The sequence below is a fragment of the Pelodiscus sinensis genome, chromosome 2 (genome assembly GCF_052426305.1).
Source record: "Pelodiscus sinensis isolate ZL-2025 chromosome 2, ASM5242630v1, whole genome shotgun sequence".
Taxonomy (NCBI): domain Eukaryota; kingdom Metazoa; phylum Chordata; order Testudines; family Trionychidae; genus Pelodiscus; species Pelodiscus sinensis.
The window spans coordinates 213,315,396-213,342,689 of NC_143053.1; the positions used below are offsets into that span (position 1 = coordinate 213,315,396).

At 42.0% G+C, this 27,294-nt stretch overlaps 1 long non-coding RNA gene across 2 annotated transcripts in view; it reads left to right on the plus strand.

Moving 5' to 3' along the window:
* Nucleotides 1–4,286: 4,286 nt before the first annotated feature.
* LOC142826841 (uncharacterized) overlaps nt 4,287–27,294 on the plus strand; it is a 33,707-nt gene continuing 10,699 nt past the window's right edge. The window contains exons 1-3 of one of the 2 annotated variants that reach the window (XR_012901103.2): nt 4,287–4,562; nt 12,689–12,829; nt 13,801–16,418. This is a non-coding gene — a long non-coding RNA (uncharacterized LOC142826841). Of the gene's footprint in view, nt 4,563–12,688; nt 12,830–13,800; nt 16,419–27,294 lie in introns of those variants that run through there. The other variant, XR_012901102.2, reaches the window with a different exon arrangement.

Below are 27,294 nucleotides of genomic sequence, written 5' to 3' on the forward strand. Positions count from 1 at the left end.
CAGAGGACTGGCCATGGTAGATTGCTCACTGCCATCTGCCCAGCCAAGAGGCTGAGGCTATAAACCACGTCATACACTGCCCCCTGGCAAGCCAGCGTGACACACTGGTGCAGGAGCATACTAGCAATCAAAACAGGCCTGGGAAATGGGTTGATAATAGCCCTCCCCATGACGTCACCCCTGCGTGCACCTCAAGCCCTGCCCCGTGTCATGTCTGAAACGCAGCAGAGGTGGCGGGTTGGGCTCTGCGTGCCACATACAGCGCCGACGCGGAGCCGCTCGGAGTGAGGGGCAACGGCGTGCGGACACAACAGTCCACCGGGAAATTCCCGGTATCCTGTCGGGCCAGTCCACCCCTGCACTGGTGGCTAATTGCTGTGGTGGTATGCCACAGTGACTTGAAGTGGCCTCCCTCCAAACTGGATAGGAAGGAACGACTACACTCACCTTCTAAAATACCAGCCCTCCCACACCGAGAATAACTGTGCTTTTCAGCATGAAGGGACTATGGGCATTTGCATGGGTTTCACATCTCCTCTTCCAGGCATATCCAATCAGTAGAACTACAACTCAGTATGCATTCAGGACCTTCTGCATCCACAAATGTGGAACAGGACTTTTCCCTTGTTGCCTAAGTGATCATCCCACTTACCTTGAAGATGCCATCAGCTAGTTCATTTTTCATGTTTTTTTCCCCCTTGCTAGTAGTAAGTGCTGCCTGAGAAACGGGGAAACAATTTCCTCCAATATTTTTGTCAAAATTCAATCAGATGCTCCTTTTGCCCCTTCTGTTGTGTTTATTTCTTTTACCCATTTTATGCCCTGATGGAATTGAATCCCTAGGACAAAATTTTTAAACCTGTATCTCTAAACTTAGGCCCCTAAACCTGTGTTTAGGAACCTAAAGTACTGGCCTGATTTGCACTGACTTTAACACTAGCTGTGGTTGTTGCTCAGACCTTTTATTTAGAGACACTAACATTTGAGAAATTGAGGCTTAGTCCTTTATAAGATGGGATCTTTGACTGTAAACATTTTAGTGGAGAAAAGATATTTACCATCCCTGCCACTGCAAGGTGTCAAGCGCCTTCTGTAAAGTGCCAAGGGCCTTCAACTTAACATTCGAGGGCATTCAGTGCCTGAAAGGATGAGGGTCAATATTTTGAAAGGACTATATAAGTGATGTCCAACAAGAAGTTGATTCTGGTAAACCTGATGATTTCATGTAGAACAAATTGTCATCAAACTCTGCATGAGCAAATCATCATTCTCTCAACTGTAGTTTTCAGTGGAACCTGCAAATGGTACTGAAAGCTCTGCATTTTGTTTAATATGCACGGATAAAAGACTCAAACACTTTTTGAAAAAGTACAAGGTTTCCAAGACAATATAGAATACAGTGGATACAAGAATTTTAAAATTCAGAATAAAAATGCTTTTATTTATTAGACTCTATAAAAAGAGATTTATTATGTTATAGAATGAATATTATAAAGATGTCCAGAAAAAAAACTCTAATCATGCACTGGGAACAATGCAAATGCATCCTTGCAGAATTTTATTAACTCTAATCTGTGGGTTCTCAATACAGGATCAGAGCCAAGGATGGCAATCTGGCCTTGACTTGAGTAACTCTTAATTCACATAGATGTGAGAGATCAGTATCATGCACTTTCTGTATATTCACAGAGAAAAGCGCCAGAAGGATTTTATAACCTGGCATTTAATGAGGTACAAAGATAACAAAAACGATAGGAAAGTTCATTATTTTCAAACATAAAGATGACAGGAAAATGCATATACATGTACTGTACATATTATCCAGCACTTATTAGCACAATTCGTGGCATATGTAATATGTTTGAATAAGTAGATCTCCTCTGGAGTAAGGACACTAAGGTTCAGGTTTTCAGGAGCTCAGCACCCAGCAGCTTTCTTTGTTTTTAATGGAAGATGGTGGATGCTGAGCAGTTCTGATAATTATAATCTGGTCATCTCACTCAGATGCCCAAGTGGGTGCTAAGTATTTTTGAAAATATGGCCCAAAACATATTATTTTTCTACCCAGACAAGTATAACTTCAAAACAGTTATAGCCAATTGAATATTGGAAAAAATAATTTATGAATAAAATTATTCAACAATTGATGGAAATAATTCGTCCAATAATTTTTTGCAATGACAATACTCTGCTTCTTTCTTACACAAATGGGTCATATGTTTACTTAGCCCTGGTCAGCTGCAATTTTTCTAGATATAAAAATCCAACTAACCCTTAGCACCTGCTTACACCTCAAATGTTGCCTTTCTGTAGTAATTTATTAATATAATTGAGGTTGGCTAGATCATCAAGAACAATCTTTAAAATGATTACCGAACCCTTTTAGATAAATGACTTTGGCATTATTTTGCAACATTTTGCACTATTCCACCTACTTCATTTGATATTCTGGCCACTACTGCTTCTGCTTTGTTTCTCTGTTTGTGGTAATGCATATCTAGGCTTTGTGTAATCATGTGATGTGCTGGTGTCACAGTCACTGCTGAAAAATGCATTCTCTGTACCTAGGAAGAACCTGTATAAATATTCTCAATAAATAAATAACAGTTGTCATTTTCAAAATATGACAATCTCCAGTTGCCTGTGCTTAAATTGAACGGCATGTCATTTATCCTAATAGATGTGAATGCATGTATAGGACATATGAGTGAGTCACCTAATTCTTATTCACCTCAGCCTTGGTCTCAGTTGGGGGCAAGTGCCTCTAACAGGGTTTGGATGGATCAAATCACAAGCAGAAAAATCTTGGTCAATTATAGACGCATAAGGCTAAAAGGGAGGTGTCTTTTCTCTCTCTCTCATTTTTTTTTAACCTCACAAAACACAGAGTGACCCTCCTACTCCTAGGCTTACTGAAGAAGCAAGTCAATCTCCCATCTGTGGAATTTCTGGGAATATCTTTTCCCCCTGTAATTTAACATGACTCAATTCTCCATCCTGATAATACAAGTAGTGAGAAAGGCTCCTAATCCTTTTGGCATACCCTCTTGTCAGCACCTCTTTATTTCACTGTTTTACAGGCTCAACATGTTTTGATTTACAATAAGCACTAAGATAACTGCAGGTGCCCTCTCTAAAAGCAAGGTTAACTCACCTGAGATGAATTCTTTTATTGCAAACAAAAGCAGCACATGAGCAGGAAATACAATTATTACAGGTGCTTCCCTGAAACTTAGCAAATGCCTTGAAATGACATAAAGCCTCATTAAATAAACAGGCCCCAAGGGCCTGATTTGTATTATAGCTGTAGAGAAAGGATTTAAGTCAAAAATAAATTAGGAGGTGGGGGGGAAGGGAAACCTAATACTTGTAAGATAATTTGTAAGTGTTCAGAGCCCTTGCTATTTATAGAGCAGTAACATTACTACTGTGTGATCTTTTAATATATTTAATATACAAATGCATAAATAGAAGCTAATAATGCTCTAGACAGGATTTTTGAGCTAACTGATTTGTTGATAATATGCAAGACCCCATATATTATGTAATATACAATTCAAACCCTTTGTCTTAGCATTTAAAGCTTGTAATGGTCTGGTGCTTAAGCCCGCTTAAGGCCCTATCCTGCCAGGTACAGGGTACTATCTGGGAAAGGCTAAAAATGAAATTACAGCTCAGTTGCTACCTAAGCTCATTTGACATCCAAGTTATTTGCCCCTGGGCATATGCACTGCAGCCTTTCTAGGCACCCAAGTCTCTATCTCCTGCCTGAGCATGCACATTACTACCTCATGATAGACATCAAGAGGCCTCAGCTCCAGAGCAGTCCACAAACTGGGGAAGATAGGTGTTAGACTGCCCAAGTAGCAAGTGAAGGTCTCAGTCTGGTAGGCAACCTCCAAGACTCTATTGGATCAGGCCTCTCAGGCAAGTTCACACAAAACTGCTGGGGATGAGGGCCTTCCTGTCACAGGCTATATGCTTTATGGAACTTTGCCTATGAATATGCAGAACTGGAAAATACTTTATGCAAAATGCTTAAAGTAAGGTACTTTTGAAAAGTTGTAATCTACTGACTATGATTTTCCCATTTGTATGCATGTATCACTCCTGTATTTGAAGCTAGAAATATGAAGTATAAACCTGTTTTATTAATACAGTCATGCTAAGTGAGAATCGTTAAGGGTATTTCAGAAACTTGATGGCTCATTGATAAGGTCAATGATGTGTAAATGGGTTTGTTTTTTCCTATGGACCTGTACTTAGGAGAGGCTGTGAGTCCCCACAAGAACATGTGTTGAGGTCACAGGATATGGGGGTCCATCATCAATTTTGTATCTTTTCATTTGGAGGGAGGAACAAAGCTTGCCAGCAAACAAAGCCTTTCCACCTCTTGCACAACCTTTTTAAAAGAGGAGCCCCTAGAGGGGACGCTGCCAGTCCTGAGAACACCTCTGTTTACCAAGATGTCTGCTGGAAACAACTGAAACTGAACATTAAGAAGGATTTGGCCCAGACTGGATGCTTTCCAGTCTATGAAGACAACTAGAACTGCTGTTAGGGTAAGGTAATACTTGTAGCAAGTTTCTTAGTATATTAAGCTTCATTGGCATGTTTTATTTTGCTTAGCAATTTACTTTGTTCTGTGTGCTATTACTTATAACGGCTTAAATACTCCTTAATAAAATCACTTACACTGGGGTTATTAAGTATAAATAATTATTACCTGGGGAGGGACAACAGCTGTGCATATCTCTCTTTACATAAGAAAGGGGCAAACAACATTAGTTTACCCCATATAAAACTTTATACAAAGTAAGATGGAATAATCTGGGGTTCAGGTCCCACTGGGGCTGTGCACCTGGGTGCTGAGGCAAGACCCTTTTAACTGAGTCTTCTCAGAGCTGACGTGATAGCAGTGTAATACAGACACTGCTAAGGGCTGTGACCCCGTCTCTGTGTCAGTGAGGGAGGAGGCTGGAGGGCCTGGCTCAGGAAGAGAAAGTAAAGGGGGCATCCAGGAATGCAGGGAGATTGGCTCAGGGGTATTTCAGCATATCAAATGGCAATCCCAAGGAGGTCTCTCTGACTGAACTGTCACACTCCATCCACCTTTAGCTTAGTGATTAGGGTCTTCATTCAGAATGTGGGGATCTCCCACTTACTTTGCCACCTTGTAGATGAGCATCCCAGTCACTGGGCTATGGAAAAAGGTAGATCGAGTGTATAATCTAGTGCTACCTGATAGGTAGCAGATTCATGTTCCCACATCCTAGGTGAGTGCCCTGTCCACTAGGTTATAAAGGAGATTCTTTTAACCTTCCCCCTGCTTGTTTTGTTTTGAGTCCTGCATGCAACTGAGGCAGCAAATCGCCTTTCCCCCCTAGTTTGTGCAGAACTGGGCTCCCCTGTACAGCCCTAACCTAAGCCCACACCTCTTTTGGAAATATGTGCTTAGCACACACATCCCTGGTTGGCACCTCTCATTGGCTTGCTTCATCCATTCTCTGTCTAGTATACTGGCTTTGTGGATTGCAAACTAAGGAGCCTGTTTCCCCCATTGATTGTGTAAAAAGTATAGGTGCCTAACTCAGCTTGGTGGAGTGTTATTCCTGTGATTTTTTTTCTAGATGCCTAAAAGTTAGGCTCTGTGGAACTTAGCATCACCACAGCTAAGTTCCTTCATGGATCCAACCCTGAGTGCTCTTAGCTCCCATTGAGTCACTTGAAGGGTGCCCAGACTGCCTCACATAGGTCTCAGTGCCTCGCAGGACTCTGTTCTAGGAGCCTTATCCTGTGGCCCTTTGTCATGCCTGCAGTCCAGCTGAAGACGAAGAGAACGAGGAAGGGTTTCTCACATGAGGATGGGTTGTAGCAGGGGGTCTCAAACTTCATTGTACTGCGACTCTGTTCTAATAACAAAATTTACTACACAACCATAGAAGGAACAAGTGAAGCTTGAGCACCACTGCCCAAAGCCTGAGCCCTGCTACCTAGGAACAAAGCCAAAAGGCTTTAGCCCCTAGGAGAGGACATACAGCCTGAGCCCCACTAGTCAGGGCTGAAGCCATTGACTTCAGCCCTCCATGTTGCGGCTTGGGCTTATGCTTTGGCCCCGAGCAGTGAGGTTAGGACTTTGGCTTCAGCCCAGGGCCCAGGAAAGTCTAACAGCAGCTCTGGCAACCCCATTAAAATGGGGTTGTGACCCACTTTGGGGTCCCAACCCACAGTTTGAGATCTGCTGGGTTATGGGATCAGGTAGCCTAAGACGACTTCTCTGTCTGCAAGCCACCAAGACAGCTGCACTCAGAAGGGATACTGCAGGTGTCAGCCCTAGGGCAAAACTTCCTAACACCAAGAGCATTGGCAGTAGGTAGCCCTCAGAGGTGGCATTCATTACCTCCAGAGACCAAGCAAAACCTGAGCCTGACCATTGTTAGAGCATGGAATTAGACCTGTCAATTAGCTTAAACCTGCCTTCAATAGCAAGGGCTGGAAAGCCACTGACCTGCCCTGATTTCTCTCAAGTGTGAGGTTAAGTTTCTGTCACAAGTATTTTAAGCGAATGTCAGGGACAACTTAGGGCAAGAAACAAAAATTCACAAAAACCTGTCCCTGATTTTTACTACAGATACTTGGCTGGGGAATCAATAGAGCACTGCAGGAGCTTGCAGCTGCTTCTTCTGCAGAGCTGATTGTTGCTGCTGCTCCAGCCCTCCGGGGCTGACCCTACCCCAGCTGTTGCTCTGGCTGGCCTGTGGTCAGCTGTTCCAGCAGCCCCAGGGTTGACTGCAGCTGCTGTTTGGCAGCCTGGCAGTGGCCAGCATTGAGATGTTCCAGTGGCCACCGCTCCAGCAGCCCCAGGGCTGACAGCTACTCCAGCCCTGGTCAGAAGACCCAGAATCTGTGACCCCCATGACAGAATCATCCTTACTCATGAAAGAAGATAAAGTACTGAGAGAACTCAGTAAGCCAATGACTGAATCCATGAGTGGTGGAGAATAAGGTCCAGTGTGACCAGAAATGATTAGGGTGGGCAGGAATGGTGTCCCTAGGCTCTGTTTGCAGAAGCTGGGAATGGGCAACAGGAGTTGGTTCACTTGATGATAGTCTGTTCTGTTCATTCCCTTCACGGTACCTGGCATTGGCTACTGTTGGAAGACAGGATACTGGGACCTTTAGTCTGACTCAGTATGGCCGTTCTTATGATTCTTAAATTGTAATTGATCTCTAGCTAAAATGGTGATGGGTGCATTATAAATGCTTTAAAAAATTAAGTTAGAATGAGACTTTGCAAGGGGGGGCAGTGTGGTTCAGTGGATAGAGCACAGGATGGGGAATCCAGAAATTTTGGTTCTCTTTCCAGCTATGCCTTTCTTTTATCATGTGACTGTTTATTTGCAGGTCACTTTGCCTCTTTTTTTCTCACCCTTTATCTAGTTTGTGTATGTAAATTATATATTCTTCAGGGCAAGAACTGTCTCTCACATTTGACTGTACAGTTCTACTCACAAAGGAACCCTAATTTTGATGGTGTACTCCAATTGCTACTGCAATATAAATAATAATTTCCACCATACAAAATTTTCTTAGAAGCTGGCATAGTTTTATTTTGAAATTAATACTGCAGATGCTTAGCGTACAAAGAGAATTGAAAGTAAAGGTTCAGGTAACACCTGATGTATTTTGCTGTCTTTTGCTGACAATGTTAAGCACTGATTTGAAAAAGACAACACAATTATTATTATTACAAAGCTTGTTTCTTCCCTAAGTCACATGCAACTGGTTAAAAATATATATTCCCAAATTAATTTTAAAATATACTTAACATGGGGAAAAACAGAGGAATTGTAACACTTAATGGTATGATCAGGCAAATAACTACAATTATGTTGACAAGTGTATTGCACTAGTTTAGATACTCTGCCATGTGATCACTGAATTCTCCATTTCCTCCATTTTCAGCCCAAAAGGTATGTTTTTCTCATGATTACCACTCCAGGGCTTTTAATAACAAAGGCCCCACTCCTGTACCTAGTTGCATTTAGAAGGACTCTTCCAGTTACAAGAAGCTGATTGACTTCAGTTTGACTTGAATTAGACTCCACCCAGCTACAGGAATCTACCTGAAAAGAGACAGCTGCAGCTTCAGAGCCAAAATTATGGTACCAATTTGGGACATTTTTTCCTAGATACATTCTCCCCAACCCATGAGACTTAATGTTAATAGATAAGGGGTCAAAATTGTTGCCTGATCCTGTAGTCTTTGCAGACCCCAAGTTTTTACTATAGTTGGGGCAACTGATGAAGAGGGACATGGGATGGGGGGGGGGCATTGACACCATGTGACTCCTCCTTGTGCCACCCCTACCCCAGGGGAGGGCTGGGATATTTCCCACTCTGCCCCAGGAGAGCAGAGTGACCTAGGGCCATGTCACTCTGCTTTCCCGCACTGCTGCCAGTGAGTGTGTGGCTGGGAATAACCCCTGCTGCTGGCACTGGCTGCCTAGAGGCTCTGGCTCTGCTGGCTTCTGCCCCCCCCCCCATCTCTCCCGCCCACAGCATGGGGCACATGGCCCCTTGTGCCCCACTGCACATTACCCCTGACAGTAGTCAAAGAGTTTCTGCAATTCAAGAAATGCAGGAGCAGTCCTTTTGTCCCCAAAACAGGTTTACTCACACAGCTATAGGAACATCTCTCCACCCTAATCCACAAAGTACCTGCTTGAGGACTGATAAGCTGACAAGGCTGTATGCTCAATTAAATCTGCTCATCTCTTTTTAACAAGTGCTTTAAAATACTAAATTACGTGCTAGTTTCTTCATGCACTTTAACAATATTAGACTGAAGATGCCAAACTTTAGTAGCTCATCAGATTCTGAAGTCAAATACAAAGTTGCTTAATGATTCTGCAGTTCGACAGAAACTATAACTCTTAACTTGTTTTCTGGAGTAAAATATCTAATATGTAAAAGGCAGAGAATATTAAGGGTTTGTTCTTTGGAAGTATAAAAACACCCCAGTTCCAGTTGTAATCCTTAGGTTCTGGTCCTGTATCTCCCATGTTAGGTCCTCATGTTCCACAAATCCTGCACCAAAACCTTTTCCCAACTGTTCCAATTACACTCAGGTGGCAATTATTGTATTTACTATTGAGGGTGCCAGGTATGTAATTACCTCTAAGTAAGTGGGCTCATGCTCCCATATGGAGGCTGCTGACATCCAGGGCCTAAAAATGAAGATCAGCATCATCTTTAGCTATGATTACACATATAGCTGATTAAGTTGTTTTTGGATGAAAAATGAGAGACACCAACTCTGAAACTAAATTTTTTCAGTAGTGACAAACTGATAGCTCTTTTGGTTTTTGAAATCTGAACAAAAATGTATTTTTCATTTTTGATATTCCATGGGGGGGAAAAATGCAAAATTGTCTTCTTGCTAATTTTTTTTAAAACAAAATGAGAGATATGGGAAATTTAGTTTATTACACGTGAGGGGAAAACATTTTCAAAAGTACTTAAGTCCTATGGACTTGAAAGAGGGTTCTGGTGCCTAAGTCACTTAACATGGGAAATGTTATCCAGTGGGATTAAAGAGATGAAAACAATATGGCTGAATTCCTCATGCTTCTGCTTTGGCACCTCACTTTGGGTGGGCTCTGGCTCCAGTTCCACATTGTGGGGTCATATCATAATTTTTGTTGTTAGAAAGGGGTTGTGGCACATTGAAATTTGTGAAATCCTGGTCTAGAGTACTCCAGATATAGTCATGGGTGACAGGAGACGGTCTATCCGTGTACGGCAAACTGAAGCCCCGCCCCTTCCACTCAAAGCCCTGCCCCTTCATGCAGACCATGCCCCTTCAACAACCTCTTCCTCCCTCCCAGCCAAGCCCCATACCACCTCAGCTAAGGGCCAGGGCTGCCACACAGCGCCAGGCAGCTGAGCACTGTAGATAGTTCTGGGAAGGTAATGTCTTCCCTTGACTACATTACCTGCTTCCAATGGATTTATAGATTGAACCTCCCTTGTCTGGCACCCACAGGATTGGAATGGTCCCAAACAAGGGAACTTGCTGGACCAGGGAGGTCAGGCATTTGGGCTCTCCTGGGGCTCCTCGCCTGGCAGCTGCCCTGGGAGAATCCGGAGACCTGATCTTCTCTGACTCACCTACCAGTGTTTGCTGCCCCCAGCCCATTCATGGGGCTCTGCTCCCTGCCCTCAGTCCTGCACTGGGTGGCAGCTGCTTCAGAGGTTCCCCGGCCCTGTGTGGGGTAGTGACTACTCCCTGGGATCCCCGGCTCCATGCATGGCAGTGGCAGCAGCAGTTGCTCATGGGGTTCTCCAGCCCCACGCGCTGTGACAGCTGCTCCCAGGGTTTCTGGGGACTGTGCACAGCAGGGCAGCTGCTCCCAGGGCTCTCTACCCCCAGGTCACTGCCTCTTCAGGCTGCCATCAACCAAAATGGCTCTGCTGAGTCCCAGCTGCTCTCAACCTCTGCTGTCGGGGCTCTCTGGTCAAGCAACATCTGTGGGCCTGCTGGACCAGGGAGTCCTGGATGAGATAGGTTCAATCTGTAGTTACTCAAAGTCTGAGATGGTGTAGAGTGCTCAGCAGCAGGTTTCTGGTGGCCAGTCTTCCTCCTAGATGCTGGGGAGTTGGATGTCAGACTCCTAGCTTGTCAAAAACCTCTCTGAACTTCTCCAAATTGCACACTAATATCTTTGCTCAAAACAAAGCATATAATTTACAATCACCCCTAGTGAGCTAACTACTTCTGAAGCATCAGCAGAATAGTTCATAGTTCTGCTTATCAGCAAACTTCAACTCCCAGCCAAAACACTCGTGATCATTGACACCCAGATCCAAGTTCAGTTGTCCACACTCCCTCCCACTTTCATGAATCTATCACTTTATCTATCCTTATTTGCAACACTGAAGCTGGGCAGCTGTTTTGTCTGTGCAGATAAAGGCCAATTTTTTCCTGACTACAAGGTGTTCTTGCTCCCAGTTAATGGCTGCTGAAATTCTTGTGGCTATGTCAAGCCCAGTTCTGTCATAAGAGTGACCCCACCAAATGATCCACCGAAGGACTGATTAGAAAGCGAGGAGGAGAACCAAGTGAGGACAGAGTCAGGGAAGGCAAGGAAGGACTCAGTTTTGAGCAGAAGAATCTGACTGATGGTGTGAAAAGCAGCTGAATGGTCAATAAGCAGGGAGTGAAAGACCCATTTGGCTTAGAAGAGGTAATTAGAAAAGTTGGAAAGAATCACTTCAATGCACTAGAGAGAATGGAAGTTGGATTGGAGAGGATCTAGTGTGGAATTAGAGGGCAATAACATTTGGAGAGGGGTCTGTGTCGGTCATAATATTTAGAGAGTCTAATGTAGAAATGGAGGAGAGGAACATTTTGGACTCTAATTTACCAATTTGCAACATGAGTATAGTAAATGCTTACCTACTTCAGAGGCAAATAGGGAACATTATGTCTGCCAAGTACTTGAGTTTCTATAATGGAAGGCACTGTTTAATTGTGAAGCAGACTATTCTTTAGATATAAAATAGATTTTATTTTCAACTTGAGAGAGATTCTACTATTTTGGGATGGGATTTTCAAAAACTGCCTGGGTTGGCCTAATTGATCCCATTGATATCAGAGGGAATTTTGCCAGTTCTCTTCAGAAAACTCATTGTCTTGTATTTTATCATTTAAAAAAAAAAAAAAGCTAAGTAGGAAGTTATATTGGTCTAGGGAAATGCCCCATCTACAATAAAAATAGCACAGATTAGACACAAATGTTCTGTGTGCTGGCAGATGTGCTGTACACAGATGCTTATTTGCAAACAAAAAGGTATTTGCATCACCAGGCACTGGTGCTATTGAGCTATAATGGCGGAGCTGGCAACCTTATATCACTTTTGCTTGAAAATCCAATTGTTTGCAATTGTTGTTCCTATTTAGCATTGCACAAAAGTCATATTGTTCTCCATGTTATACTAACAAATGTTTCTTGTACTGAAAGTAAATCCGTTTTTTTCTTCTAACAGTCTGTCTTCTGTCTGTCTCTTTCCCTTTCTTTCTTCTCCAGAGATCAGTGTCAAAATAAATGCCAGAAAAACAAAACGCTTGATTTTTGTCCCCTAATTTCTCAGTTTTGAAAATCATTTGAAACCTAATGTGACAGATTTCCTGCCCTGTTCTGCTTCCTTTGTGGCACTTAAAGGTATCTGCATATGGTTTCCACTCTCTATGGGGATTTTCCCAGTGCATGCGGGCAGTTGAGCCAGTGTTGATGGCAATTGTGTCTTCCTTCCTGCAGTCTCCAACACAATGTGAGGGAAGGGGAGAAGGCCAGAGTACAATAGACTCCATCAGTCCCCAGCTGTCATCAGGCCCATAGACAGGCTCATAGAAAGCCATAGACAGCAGGTGCAAGTTAAAACAGCACCCAAACTACTCTGACTTGCACCAGGCTGGAGCAAGAGGGGTCAATGTCTCTGCCCTGCAGAATCTAGGCACATAAAAAAAATCCATTCAATTAAAATTTGATTCCAAGTTTTATCTGAAAGTCAGAAGTGATGTGTTCCACAAGTCAGTTATATAAAACTGTTTGCTATCTTATTGTATTCATGGTATGTATTCTTCCTCTGCTTCTCCCTTTGACGATGTACATGCTTCCCCCAGACTTCGTGGTACGTAAAGGAGCGAAGAAGATGAAAAGGGGGATGAAATTCTCCTAATGCAGTGAAGGCGGTAGAATAGATGAAGCCAGCCCAGCACACATCTCATTCTCTGACAATCTGCAGAAACCTCACCAAACAACTGGTATGTGGCTGGAGTTTTGCACGTTGGGAAAGGGGTGTGTGTCTAGGATGAAACACGGAGCAACTCCCTTACATTGCATACTCCCTGCTGTCATGGGCCACCTCCATACTTTATGAAAGTTGGCTTAAGAATATGAATGTACAAAACAGGCCGTGTAACCTATCATTCAAGAGCCTGTGATCCCCTGAATCTGTTTATCCTATTTTTGTGCACATATCATTCTTGTATGTATAGCTAGAAATATGAATTGTGAATCTGTTTTTAATTCACAATGTGCTAATGAGGGCCATTAGTGATACTTTAGGAACTTAATGGCTCAGTGATCAAGTCAATGACCTGTGAATCCAAACTATAGTTGGCCCTAGAAAGACATGTGATCATACTACCTGTTACTGGAATCCATTTTGAATTTGAAGTTTTCCCATGAGGATGGGGTAATAATTGAAGAGTTCCTTCCCTAAAGAAAGTCTCATTAAGGAATGGGAAGCAATCGGTCTTCATCTAGCTTTGGAAATTGCCTCACCACCCTAACAGGATACACATTGAGGCTAAGTCTACACTCTGCTGGTTTTTAGGCATAAATACAAAGATTAAGGGGAAGACTACACAACACACAGGCCCCATTTAAGTCAGTTCTTCTGATATTAATAAAATAACATTTATCCGATTTCCACCCATATGACAGCACTTTTAATGAGCAATGACAGTTCAGGAATTGAACTACTAAAATGCATATCAACAGAAGACCATTATATTGACTACTTTTTTGTTTTGGCTCCCACCTGCAGGCCGCAAACAAACAGGCCGCTTGTTGAGTAGCCCTGATCTAGAAGGTGCTTGGTCCTTCCAATCCAGTCAGGGGACTGGATTTGATGATCTCTCTTCCACTTCTAGATTCTATGATTGCAGGTCGAAATCAACATTCTTCAGTGATGCCATTGATAACTGTCTTCCATGGTTACTATCTTTAGGTATGGGGTGTCATGCTCAGCTGTAAAGGAGAGAACAAGTATCTGCAGGGCTTGTGAGGAAGTTTTTGCTGCAAGGAAGGAGGCAGGCAGTAATGTGAAGAGACTGATTCTTCTCAAGCATAACTCCAGATCTGAGTTATGGGGCAGATATCCTCACTGATCATCTCATTTCATTGCTTATATAGCCATGCTCCCTGTCGTCCCTCCAATTTGATAATGTATCAGATTCCTCACAACTTGGGCAGCTGTGAAGATTTCACACTGTTTCAATATTGTTGTAGCCATGTTGGTTTTAGGTTATTACAGAGACAAGGCAGGAGAGGACCTGCATCTGTTGACAAAATGTACAAGCTTGCTTCCCCAGACCTGAACAAGGGCTTCATGTGACTCAAAAGCTTGTACCTTGCACCAATAAGAGAGATTTCCTCACCCACCTTGGCTTTCCCAACACTTCAGATTTACCTTTTCTCCTCCCTTGGTAAAATCCATAACTGGGGTACATATAGGCTATACCTTGCACTAAGTTTCCAAACTCTTATGCCAAACATTTGTAGTTAAATACTGTGGTGATAGATGCCATGTAAAAAACCTAGGGCAATACAGAAATTAGAAGGTAACATTAATTCACTGCTTGTAGCCAGAAAGAAGGGAGGGTCTAGCTGGCACTGTTTTTATAATTACAACTAAACAGGTTTTATCATCAACAAATCCACATAATCTAATATTGAAAATCTAATCAAAGCTTGTGAAATACAGATTCCATCTCCATATGATGATGTGATGACCTATATAATGATGACTGATGTTCCTACTAGCACTGGTAACTCGGAGGGAAAATAGGCTTATGTGCATCATATTAAGATGTAAATAGCAGTGAACTGACAATAATAAAACCTTCCTCTTCAGTTCTGATCTCTCCGCCCCCCCCCCATCCAGAATATGCTGATGAGATCTAAATCTATATCTATTTCCAAGGTAGATATAGATAATTAAAAGCAAACTAATCCTAATACACTGTAAAAATACTAACCCATCAAACATGCAATGCATTACTTTGTGATACTAGCAAAAACAAGAAGTCCACAGATTAATTTGGTATCAGTGAGATTCACCAAGGATGAATGATAATAGAGTCTAGTAAGGAAGTCTGGCACAATGGGTATAACAAATCAGCCAAAATGTTTGAAGTGGCTAATAATAACTCACTATGCTTAGGCATGGCTAATAGTATTAAAATAATGACGGGGGGGGGGGGGGAGAGTGGGGGAGCCATAGGATTTATAGGACTGTCCCAAACTCAATCAAGGTTTGGCTTAACCAAGGATGACTTTCAGTCCACCTTAAGGTATTGTAGGGCATTCAGATGCCAGTATAATTTAGGATACAGAATATTTCAGTGAGAGAGTTAAATCCTCTCCATTCTTCTTCCTCATCATACCCATGCTCTCTCTTTCAAAGAAAAATAGATCTTTAAGTTAAAGAAGAAATTCTTGCTATCCAGTAACCTGTAATTAGATGCATGATTATGGAATGAGTTCCCGCTGGCCTGGGCCACTGTTAATCCATATGGATGGAGTAGAAAACATGACATAACTGTTTGTCGAGTCCGGATATCTCAGTTTTACTTAAAATATTCAAATTATGTGTCCAATTCTGCATTTGTACATCACAAATGTCCTTTGACATTGTGGATACTTGGAATACACAAGGACTGCTGGAATATGCATATGAATAGAAACACTAAAAATAGACTCGAAATCAAATTAAGATTTTTATAAATAAAAATTCAGACCAAAGCCACTTTTTTTCTACATCCACTATTTGTTCTTTTAAATCTCTCACTTTCTGCAAACCACTGAGATAAACATTTCTTAATTTACAATTTTATATCTTTGCAAACCTCAGTCCCTCAAATTGAGTGTTCTGTCAGCGTATATGGAAATTACCTTTAAGGCTGCTCTAAATTATCCCTAGCAGCTTCAGGGATTGAGATAGGTAATTCCAGCCACCTTTGTGCTTTGTCCTCACCCTACTCTTTCAATTTCCATTATGCAGGAGTTCTACACTGACAAAGGGTCTCTTTTTAAACCCAGATGGCTATATCTATAAATCGTACACATCCATGAATAAAAATACCTTTAGTTCAAATACATTATAAAAAAAAAAAAAAGTACAGCAGCGCACACTTTGAAGATGCAAATTGATGCACACAGGATGTGCTAAAATGTTTCTATACTGCTGAACAGAGCCCTAATACGGTGTCAGAATGCTATGCCGTGGACTGAATCAAAGGCACTCTTTTATGTAAAGCCCACTTACTGAAATTGTGGTTCACAGATTATTGACCTTTTAGACTCTAATGGCATCTTCTGAGCCATTATTTATAAAGAAGAATATGTGTGCCATCTTTCAACCTTTAAATAAATGTTTAAAACTTTTAAAAGTTTTAGAGCACAAAGCAACCCTTTAACTTTAAGTTCAGTTTTCTCACCATCCCCCCAAAAGCCATTAGTCCACTTTGGGGACTTGTAGGCTGTAAAATGTCATTCTAAAAGGCAAACACATTTTCGAGTTATTGGAGTTCAAAATATGTCATGAATGTATCATAGATAATAGGACTGGCAAAGACCTCCCAAGTCACTTAGGGTATGTCTACACTGCCACCCTAGTTCAAACTAGGGTGGCTAATGTAGGCATTCGAAGTTGCAAATGAAGCCCAGGATTTAAATATCCCGGGCTTCATTTGCATCTTGCCGGGCGCCACCATTTTTAAATCCCCCTTTGTGCGGACTCCATGCCTGCAGCGGCACGTGGCACGGAGTAGGTAGTGCAAATTAGACTTTCTAATTCGAACTACCGGTACACCTCGTAGAGAGCCTAATTTGAACTACCTATTCCATGCCGCGTGTAGCCACAGGCATGGAGTCCACACTAAGGGGGATTTAAAAATGGCGGCGTCCGGCAAGATTCAAATGAAGCCCGGGATATTTAAATCCCGGGCTGCATTTGCAGCTTCGAATGCCTACATTAGCCACCCTAGATCGAACTAGGGTGGCAGTGTAGACATACCCTTAGTTCAACCCCCTGCAAGGAACAGGACCATTCCCTGTACTAACCTCACTTGGAATTTTATCTTACCTTTATTAGAGGTATTCAGAAACAGGTAACTCAAATACATAACCAGTTAGTCAATTGCCTCGTTCTGCTTCCTCTTACAAATAAATGTTTTTCTGTATGTAAACAGATTTTTTCTATCTTCAGATTTTGCTCTTCTTTTTATCACCATTAACCATACACAAATGTTTCTTTCCATCCCTCATATTAAATCTTTTCAGTTATTTTTACTTTATTTTAGACAGCACTGGCACCATCACTTGCTATTTGGGTTGTCAAAAATTTCCCATTATTCCTGTTTTCAGTTGCTTATAACCTTGTCATATTTCAATCATTTGGGCTGACATTATCCATGTTGGGTGTCTATTTCTGGCTAAAAAAAAATTCTTAAATTTAGCCATTTCATAGGACAAGACAAAAAATTTTTGCCTTGTTTCCATTTAAAAATCATTTTGAACAACTTTTTGAATAACTCTAGTGCCCGATTCTTAATGGCAGGAACTTGAAATTTGGTGATGAGCGGGTGACCTTCATACTAGGAATATGCCTTTTGCTGTCCCCGTGAATGTCTGGCCAAATTTGACAAATGTATAAGCCCTTGAAAACTTACATTTCACATGTTTCACAGAGACTTAATTTTAGCAGCCAAAATTTCTGAAGATCCTATCTGCACTGAGCATGATCCATCCCCTCACAACTCCTAGTGCTGGCTAGACTGAGGCTGCGTTCTCCCCACAGAGCCAGTGAGCATGCTCCACTGTGAAACTACTAGGGCAAAGGCAGATTTTCCCTGCAAGAGTTAAAGTAGACAGTGGATGGTCAAAGGCCCCACAATAGTCAGTTGAGGGACTCCCTGTGTACCCAATGTTGATTCTTATCTGAAATAACTTTTCATTTTATACTTCTGTTTCCCAGTATCCTTAGAGTTCATTCTGGTGTGTCACTAACAGAAGGGAGGCAGGTTTCATTTGAGTTGCAATTGACTATTTCCTTGTTTCTATGACAACCCACTGAAGTACATCAATACCTATATAATCCAACATAGCAGACCTAGTGAGTAGAGGTGTCACATGACTACTTAGTTCTTGGAATACCTGCTAGCAGTGCTTCTTTGGTCTTTAACTGTAGAAGGAGAAAGCGTCAACCTATTCATAAGATCACCCCATACAAAGCCTGGTGTGTACCAGAAAATATTAATATCTGGCAGATGAAATTGCTCATTCCATAGAGTGTGGGATACTAGTGTTGAAATATCCCAACAAATTTTGATTTCTATAGCATCTGTCTAAACAGTGGATGAAGTATTTAAAATAAGTGACTCTATCCTTACATTACTTGGATCTTTCACTGAGCAAACACATCCTTTTGTCATCCAGGTGGTCATCAATTGATTTCTTTTGTAATATGTAAATTTGATTTCCCTTTTCCCTCCCAAGATTCTGTAAAAATGATGTGTCATTCTTAGGTAATAGTCTCTCTTCTTCAAAAGTTTGGTTATATGTATTAATCTGTTGAAGCAAAAGTAGCATCTTTATTTCTTGGTATAAATAAGTATTTGGTGGTAGGAGAAGCTTAGTTTAGCACACAGTGATTCTTCAGTAATGTGCATTTTGTTCCATCTGCAGAACTTTGCCTTTCTAATTCAGTGAGTGATATCATTTCTGACTTTTTTTAATGTAGAGATGTGATTGCACATATCTATAAAGGGCTTTCCAAACATTAGTTATATAAATAAATGATTTTCTTATGCCGTGCTTACCTCATGCTTGTGTTAACAGTTCTCTTTTTTGCAGTGCTATAGCTGTGTTGGTCCCAGGATATGAGAGAGACAACAGGGATGAGGTAATATTTTTTACAAGAACCAGTTTCTGATGGTGAAAAAGACATGCTTTCAAACTCCACAGAGCTCTTCTTAGGTTTAGGAAAGGTCAAATAAGAGATCTGTGGAGCTTAAAAGGTTGTGTCTTTCACCAACAGATATGTTGGTCCAATAAATATTACCTCACCCACTTAGACTCATTCTCTTAACACAAATGTGTTGAATATTATAGATTTTCTGCTGATGCAGACAGACACTTCAAAGGTCCCTCCCTGGGTATATAGCATGCCTAACACACCAAATATTTTCCTGTATTCATCACACATCTTCCTCCCTGTTAACCAACTGCTTTTGACATTTCACCTTTTGTGGCCCCATCACTGGATATGTTCCCTTTAATTATTTGCAAAGTACACACCAATGCAACATGTTAGAGAGACCAAGGTAGGGGAAACGGGATACAATGTCTTACTGAAATTGCCAGTGAAATGTCTTTCTAATATGTGTGTATACAGAGCCAACCACAATGGAATCCTGATCCTCAACTGTGTCTTCTAGACTACCTACTACAGGCAGTCCCTGGGTTACACGGATCCGACTTAAGTTGGATCCGTACTTACGAATGGGACTTTTCTCGCCCCCGGGGATGCGGGTGGCGGGACCGCCCAGACGCGCCGTGGTCCCGCCGCCCGCATCCTCCGGGACGAGAAAAGCTGCTCCGCGTCTCCCTGGTCTGCTGGGGGAGGGCGGGGGGGCGGCGGGACCCGGGCGGCGGGACCGCGGCGCATCTCAGTCCCGCCGCCCACGTCTCCCTGGTCTGCTGGGGGGGTGCAGCTAGTGCGCCCCCCCCCCCCAGCAGACCAGGCTTTTCTTGGGATGCCTGTGGTAGAGCAGCTGGGGCGCTGCCGGTTAGTCCCGCAGCGCTGCTCTCGGCGCTACTGGACCAACCCGGCAGCATCCTAGCTGCTCTGCCCCAGGCGTCCCCAAGTCAGCGGCTGCTGAAACTGACCAGCGGCTGACTACGGGAAGCCCGAGGTACGGCGCTGCGGGGACCTACCGGGAAGCGCCCCAGCTGCTCTGTCCCAGGCATCCAGATTCAGCCGCTGTTGAAACTGATCAGCGGCTGATTCCAGGAATCCCGGGGCAGAGCAACTCTGCCTAGCGCTTCCTGTAGTCAGCCACTGGTCAGTTCCAGCAGCGGCTGAATCTGGACGCCAGTTCCAACATACATACAGATTCAACTTAAGAACAAACCTACAGTCCCTATCTTGTACGTAACCCGGGGACTGCCTGTATAATACAATTTGCCATCTTAATCTTATTATTTATTTTATTGTCCTTCAGTATTATAGTGGGGATTTTTTTTAAACAAGCAGCCTTCAAACATCCCAGTGCCCCATTTCTCCGTGAATTGCTGCAAGCAGAAAATGAACTTGGGAAGGACCTTGCGAATTTTCAGTGCAAAAATGTAAATTGCTTTTTGACAATCTACCCACAGTATCTCTAAATTTGAAGGGTCAGGGTTTATTTTTGCTGCTTCTGTGATCTTCCTGTTCAGCCAGAGGTCTTTTGTCTCTTTCATGTTCGCTATGTAGGCTATTCCCTTGTCTGATAGCACTCTCCAGGATCTTTTTCACTAGAATTGTCATTAGATGTTTTCACATGGATGGTAAATTGGTCTATCATTTATAAGAAGGCATTCTTTTTTATATGAGGATAGTTGTTCCTGGCACCATCAATCTTGGACATCCATTCTTCAAACATTTATTAAGGTGTTCAAGTAAACACCAGGGAAAGTGGTTGGATATTTCAGCCAGCATCCATGCATCCCATTTGGTCCAAGTGCTTTCTTATTTTTCATTCCTCTCAGGACCTAACCTATTTCTTTCATTTCTTTTCTTGTGTTGGCTTTTTTTTTTTTTTTTTTTTTGCTCACATTTTTAACCCAGTCAGCTATGTAATTATGTTGTGCAGCGTCAGATTTCCATCCAGTAGCACTGAAACACTTCCATATTATTTATTGGCTTCCTGGTTTTTTTTCTGTTCTCCTTTTAATGTCGATCTGATCAAAGAATTGCTCAGAGTCTCTCATTAAGAGTCTGTTCTCTTGATATTGACAGCTTTGTGCTGCAAGCCTATGACTCAATGTGATCAGCTTCCATTTGATTTGTTCCTTCACGGCTCTTACATTCCTTTCCTTCAGTTGCAGGACCATTTGATACAGTTTTCTCTTCCAGGGATATTTCTCATCCAATGCACTAATATCTCATTAAAAATGCATAATATTCTGGTTTTACCTATATTTCTATATGGGGTTTGTGGCAGGCCCCTCCCGCTTACCCTCTTAAGTCCAAGGTCCTCTGGCCTGAGTCCAAAACACAGTCCACGTCCGGTCCTTTAAGACAAGGCCAAAGCCAAGGCCCCTGGCCTGAGTCCACAACACAGTTTAAAGCTGGCACTTTAAGACAAGGCCAAGGCCCTCCAGCCAGAGTCCATAACACAGTTTAGGGTGTAGCAGGGATGCACCCTCAGGTAGGGGGACCCGGACCCACCCTACTCTACTGGGTCCCGGCCCAGGGCCTTGTAAGCAACCGGGTAGCGGGTCACTCCCTCAGCAGGGCAATCCGGCCAAAATTCGCCAAGATTCTCTGGGTGGGAGAGGAGGCTCCTGCTCCTGTCCTGGGCCACTTCCTACCTGGTTCCCTGGTGTTCCTTCCCCTGTACTCCCCCAGCTTGCAGCAACCGCCAGGCCGGCGTCTCCTCGGCAGGCAGTACATGGGTCACACCAGCTCACCTCCGCGTCCCCTCTGGCCTCCCCTGGAGTCTCTGGCAACAGCTGTGCAGAAGCCCATTTCACAGGTCCTTCTCCTCCAGCTGTCTCTCCAGACTGAGTCCTTCCCCTTTTATAGTGGAGCTACAGCCCGGGCATGCTTGGTAGGGCTGTGGGGAAGGGGCCTCTGCAGCCAGGTAACCCTGGCTGGGCCCTGCAGGTTCAGTGCAGGGCTGCCTCGCCCCATCACAGGGTTCTTGTATATAGGGAACTTATTGGTGGTTCACATTCTCAGCAGGCATAGATGTTAAACCAATGAGTTACTACTATTGCTAAAGCATAAATTAAATCATTCAGCTGACTCTACTCACTGGTTTTACAGATTCCTTGAACGCCTCATTAATCCAGTCTTTGCTGATCTACACATTTCATATTTGGTAGCACTACTTGGTGCTCAATGTCTCTTAGATGCCGCATGATCCCAGTCAACAAATCATTCATATTTCCTGCAGATTTGTCCTTGATATTTCTCCCCTTTAGGGCTGCTGTTTATCCGGTATCATTCCTTCTGCTAATATGTTTCCATGTGGTACAAAACTACGAATCTCTCTCTTTTCAGGCTTTTGATCTCAGTTTGCACAAATTCTCCGCTTCCAGATAAAGCTCCCAGTTTCCCAGGAGTCTATGCTTGATCATTTCTTTCTAACTGTTGTTTCTCTCCTTCCATTGTTGGAAGATCCATTCCCTCCAGTCTCTCTCTTCCTGTTTGGGTAAAATCCAACATCAGATCACTTTGTGGTTTGCACTGTAAGTTCATTTCACTCTTTTGTCAACAATGATCCCTGAGTTTCTTGTTTGTTTGGACAATTGCATGATGTTGAATTGGGGTGTGCCTGCTTCCCCGAAGTATGAATTGTGCTGAATCTGCAGGGTTGGTGTTTCTAGAAATGCGGAATGAAGAGAAAACACACAGTAATAGGCAAGACTATGTCTATATCCCTAAAAAGGAAGAGACCCTTTCTGAGAGATACTGAGTGCCACTGACCTCAGAGGGAGTTGAAGGTATTTAGAACCTTGCAGGATTGGGCCCTAAACTGATCTTCTCCATAGCTGTTCTAGCTCTTGCTACTGAAAGGAAATATATATTCCATTTTGATGACATTTTACTTGTAAATGTCATCCTGAAAAAGCCTTCAAAGACAGATATGGATGTTCAACATTTCAGAGGCTTAGGTCCAATGTGTGAGTCCTGTCATGCACTCCTATCTTGGGCAAATATCCAAGGAACTTACATAAGAATGGCCATACTGGGTCAGACAAAAGGTCCAGAGAGAGTGAACAGAACAGGGAATCTTCAAGCAATCCCTCTCCTGTAACCCATTCCCAGCCTCTGATGAGGCTAAGGACACACAGTGATTCCTACCCATCCTGGTTAAGAGCCGTTGATGGAACTAACCTCCATGAATTTAACAGAGTTCAAGAAAGAACTAGATAAAGTCCTGGTCTTCACAACATCCTCTGGCAAGGAGTTCCATGGGCCCAACCATGCACTGTGTGGGGGAAAAAAAAGCTGCCGTTTGTTTGTTTTAAACCCACTATCAATTCACTTTCATGTGATGATCCCTATTTCTTATGTTATGGGAACAAGTAAATAACTTTTCCTTATTCATTTTTTCCACGCAAGTCATGATTTTCTAGACCTCTATCATATCCCCCCTTAGTCTCCCCTTTTCTAAACTGAAAAGTCCCAGTCTTTTTAATCTCTCTTCATATGGGATCCATTCCAAACCCCTAATAATTTTTGTTGCCCTTTTCTGAACCTTTTTCAATGCCAATATGTCTTTTTTGAGATGAGGCAACCACATCTGTATGCAGTATTCAAAATGTGGGTGTACCATGGTTTTATATAGAGGCAATAAGATATTTTATGTCGTCTGCTCTATCCCTTTAAAAATGATTCCTAACATTCTGTTTGCTTTTTTGACTTCCGCTGCACACTGAATGGATATTTTCAGAGAACTACCCATAACTATTCCAAGATCTCGGCCTTTCAGTAGTTGTAGCTAAATTAGTCCCCATAATATTGTATGTATAGTTGGGATTATTTTTCCAATGTGCATTACTTTACATTTACCAACATTAAATTTCATTTGCCATTTTGTTGCCCAATCACTTAGTTTTATGAGATCTTTTTGAAGTTCTTCACGAGTCTGCTTTGGTCTTATACATCTTGAGTAGTTTAGTATCAGCTGCCAATTTTGCAATCTCACTGTTTTTACCTCTTTCTCCAGATCATTTATAAATGGATCGGTCCCAATAAGGACCCTTCGGGGACACCACTAGTTACCTCTCTCCATTCTGAAAACTTGCTATTTATTCCAACCCTTTGTTTCCTGCCTTTTAACCAGTTATGAATCCATGAAAAGACCTTCCCTTTTATCCCATGACAACTTACTTAAGAGCCTTTGAGGAGGGACATTGTCAAACCTTCTGGAAGTCTAAGTACATTATATCACTGGATACCTCTTGTCCACATGTTTGTTGACCCTCTCAAAGAACAGTAGTAGATTAGTAAAGTATGATTTCCCTTTACCGAAGCCATGTTGACTTTTCCCCAACAAATTATGTTCATCTATGTCTGACAATTGTATTCTTTACTGTAGTTTCAACTAATTTGCCGGGTATTGACATTCAACTTACCAGTCTGTAATTGCCAGGATCACTTCTAGAGCCCTTTTTAAATATTGGCATCACATTAACTATCTTCCAGTCATTAGGTACAGAATCTGATGTAATGAATAGATTGAAAACCACAGTTAATAGTTCTGCAATTTCACATTTGAATTCTTTCAGAACTCTTGGATAGATGCCATATGGTCCCAGTGACTTGTTACTGTTAAATTAAATGGGAGTTTTGTGTAAGTGAGGACAATGGGTAAAAATTTCAAAAGCACCCTAGTGATTTAGAAGCCTAAATCCCAGTATCAAAATTGATTGAGGAATATAGGAGCCTAAGTTTCCTGGGTTTAGTTAGGAAAACAAAACAAGCAAATGCTGGCTGAAAATTTTGGCCACCAAGTTTTTGTATAAGTACTGGAGTAGAGGGGGTCTTAAATACTACATCATGTAGGCTGCAATGCCAAGGGTGAACAATGTAGGTTAAGGATGCCAAGGTAAACTAGAATTTCCTTGTTGCAATCAGTATATATGCCAGCTTTGACATTAGTTTGCAACAGCATGTCCTGTAAAACATAAATTTGCTATATACAGCCTATATAAATATCATAGTTTGAATCTGAAATTGAATTTTATGAATGGAAAACGAAACTTATGAGTGATAAATGTGGCATTAGAAAGTCTTAATTCACTTCAATCAAGTGATTAACTTCTGCCATTCCATAGTGCTCAATTATTGTAAAGTTCTTTGGTGACATTTAACAATTAAACCTTAGACCTGGGACTAATTTTCTAAATCTTTACAGCTCTATAAAATTCATTATTATTTTATATGCCTTCTCTGAAAAAATGGTATATAATCCCAGCTGTTTCCCTTAAAATAAACTCAGTCTCTGGGTACTAAAATGACAAGTTCTGGGCAAACTACCAATTCTTAGTCAGTCTAGATCTCCTGAATAGCTACTTTCTGCAGAGCAAAAAGTTTCTTTGTCTCTTACAGTGAAAAGGTCTTGGAAAATGGTTTCACTAGCAATGGTCAGGTCAAAGAAAGAACTGCCGTCAGTACTGTTTAGACACAATGCCAGCAGGGAATGTGTTCTTTATAGGCCAGATTCTCAGCCGGCATAAATCAGCTATGTGTATGTGCTTTTCAGAGATTGCAAAATATCCACAGAATCATAGAATACTAGAACTGGAGGGGAGCAAGAGGTCACTGAGTCCAGTCCCCTAACCCCATGGCAGGACTGAGTAACTTCTAGATCATCCCCGATAGATGTCTATTCAACCGGCTCTTAAATATCTCCAGTTATAGAGATTCCACAACCTCCTTAGGCAATTTATTCCAGTGTTTAACCACCCTGACATTTAGGAATTTTTTCCTAATGTCCAACCTAAACCTCCCTTGCTTCAATTTAAGCCCTTTGCTTCTTGTCCTATCATCAGAGGCCAAGGAGAACAATTTTTCTCCCTCCTCCTTGCAACACCCTTTTAGATATTTGAAAACAGCTACCATGTCCCCGCTTGGTCTTCTCTTTTCTAAACTAAACAAGCCCAATTCTCTCACCCTACTCTTACAGGACATGTTTTCTAGACCTTTAATCATTTTTGTTTCTCTTCTCTGGACATTCTCTAATTTCTCCACATCTTTCCTGATATGTGGTACCCAGAACTGGACACAGTACTCCAACTGAGCCCTCCTCAGCACAGAGTAAAGCAAAAGAATGACTTCTCGTGTCTTGCTCACAACACTCCTGTTAATGCATCCCAGAATCATGTTTGCTTTTTTTGCATGTGTCACACTATTAACTCATAGTTAGCTTGTGGTCCACTATGACCCATATATCCCTTTCTGCAGTACTCCTTCCTAGACAATCACTTCCCATTCTGTATGTGTGAAACTGATTGTTCCTTCCTAAGAGGAGTACTTTGCATTTGTCCTTATTAAACTTCATCCTATTTACCTCAGACCATTTATCCAGTTTGTCCAGATCATTTTGACTTATGACCATATCCTCCAAAGCACTTGCAACCCCTCCCAGCTTGGTATCATCTGCAAACTTAATAAGCGTACTCTCTATGCCATTATCTAAACTCATTGATAAAGATATTGAACAGAACCTGTCCCAAAACAGACTCCTGCAGATCCCAACTTGTTATGCCCTCCCAGCATGACTCCCAGTGAACCATTAATAACTACTCTCTGAGAATGGTTGTATAGCCAGTTATGCACCCACCCTACAATAGCCCCATTTAGGTTGCATTTCTGTGGCTTATTGAAAGGAAGGTCACGCGAGATCATGTCAAATGCCTTACTAAAGTATAGTTATACCATATCCACTGCTTCTCCCTTATCCAATCAAAGAAAGCTATCGGATTGGTCTGACATGATTTGTTCTTCACAAATCCATGCTGGCTGTTTCCTATCACCTTATTATCTTCCAGATGTTTGCAGATGAATTCCTTAATTACTTGCTCCATTATCTTTCCTGGCACAGAAGTTAAACTGACTGGCCTGTAATTTCCTGGTTTGTTCTTATTTCCCTTTTTATAGATGGGCACTATATTTGCCCTTTTCCAGTCTTCTGGAATCTCTCCCGACTTCCATGATTTTTCAAAGCACTTGAAATGTGGGCAGTTTGCATTTCCCTGAAATGGGTTTCATTTTCATGACATTGTTCCTATTGCGATGAAAACATTTAAATTGCAAATGGCCCTATTTATGAGGAAAATTTTGTGAACTAAATTATTGCCCTACTGAGAACGCACATGAGATGCCATGATTTTCTGATTTTTTTAAGCAACCATGTTGCTATTTATTGACATGTCACAAAAACGCAACATACAAGAGCGTGAAAATGGGGGGAATAAAACAGTAGGAAATTCAGTGAATCATTTCACTAACATTTTTCAGAAGTTTCTCATGACCCTAGTATTTTGGAATAGACTAGCTTTCATAATGACAAATAAATAATGTGTATTCTATTTTTAAATGATCTCTTTAAAACAAACGCTGTTAAATAATTTGGGCTTTGTTGTTGCTTTTTAAAAGCTGGGACTTTTTTTGTCTGCTTCAATTTTATTTTTAACAGAATTTTCATGGCCTCTAGCCACAGAG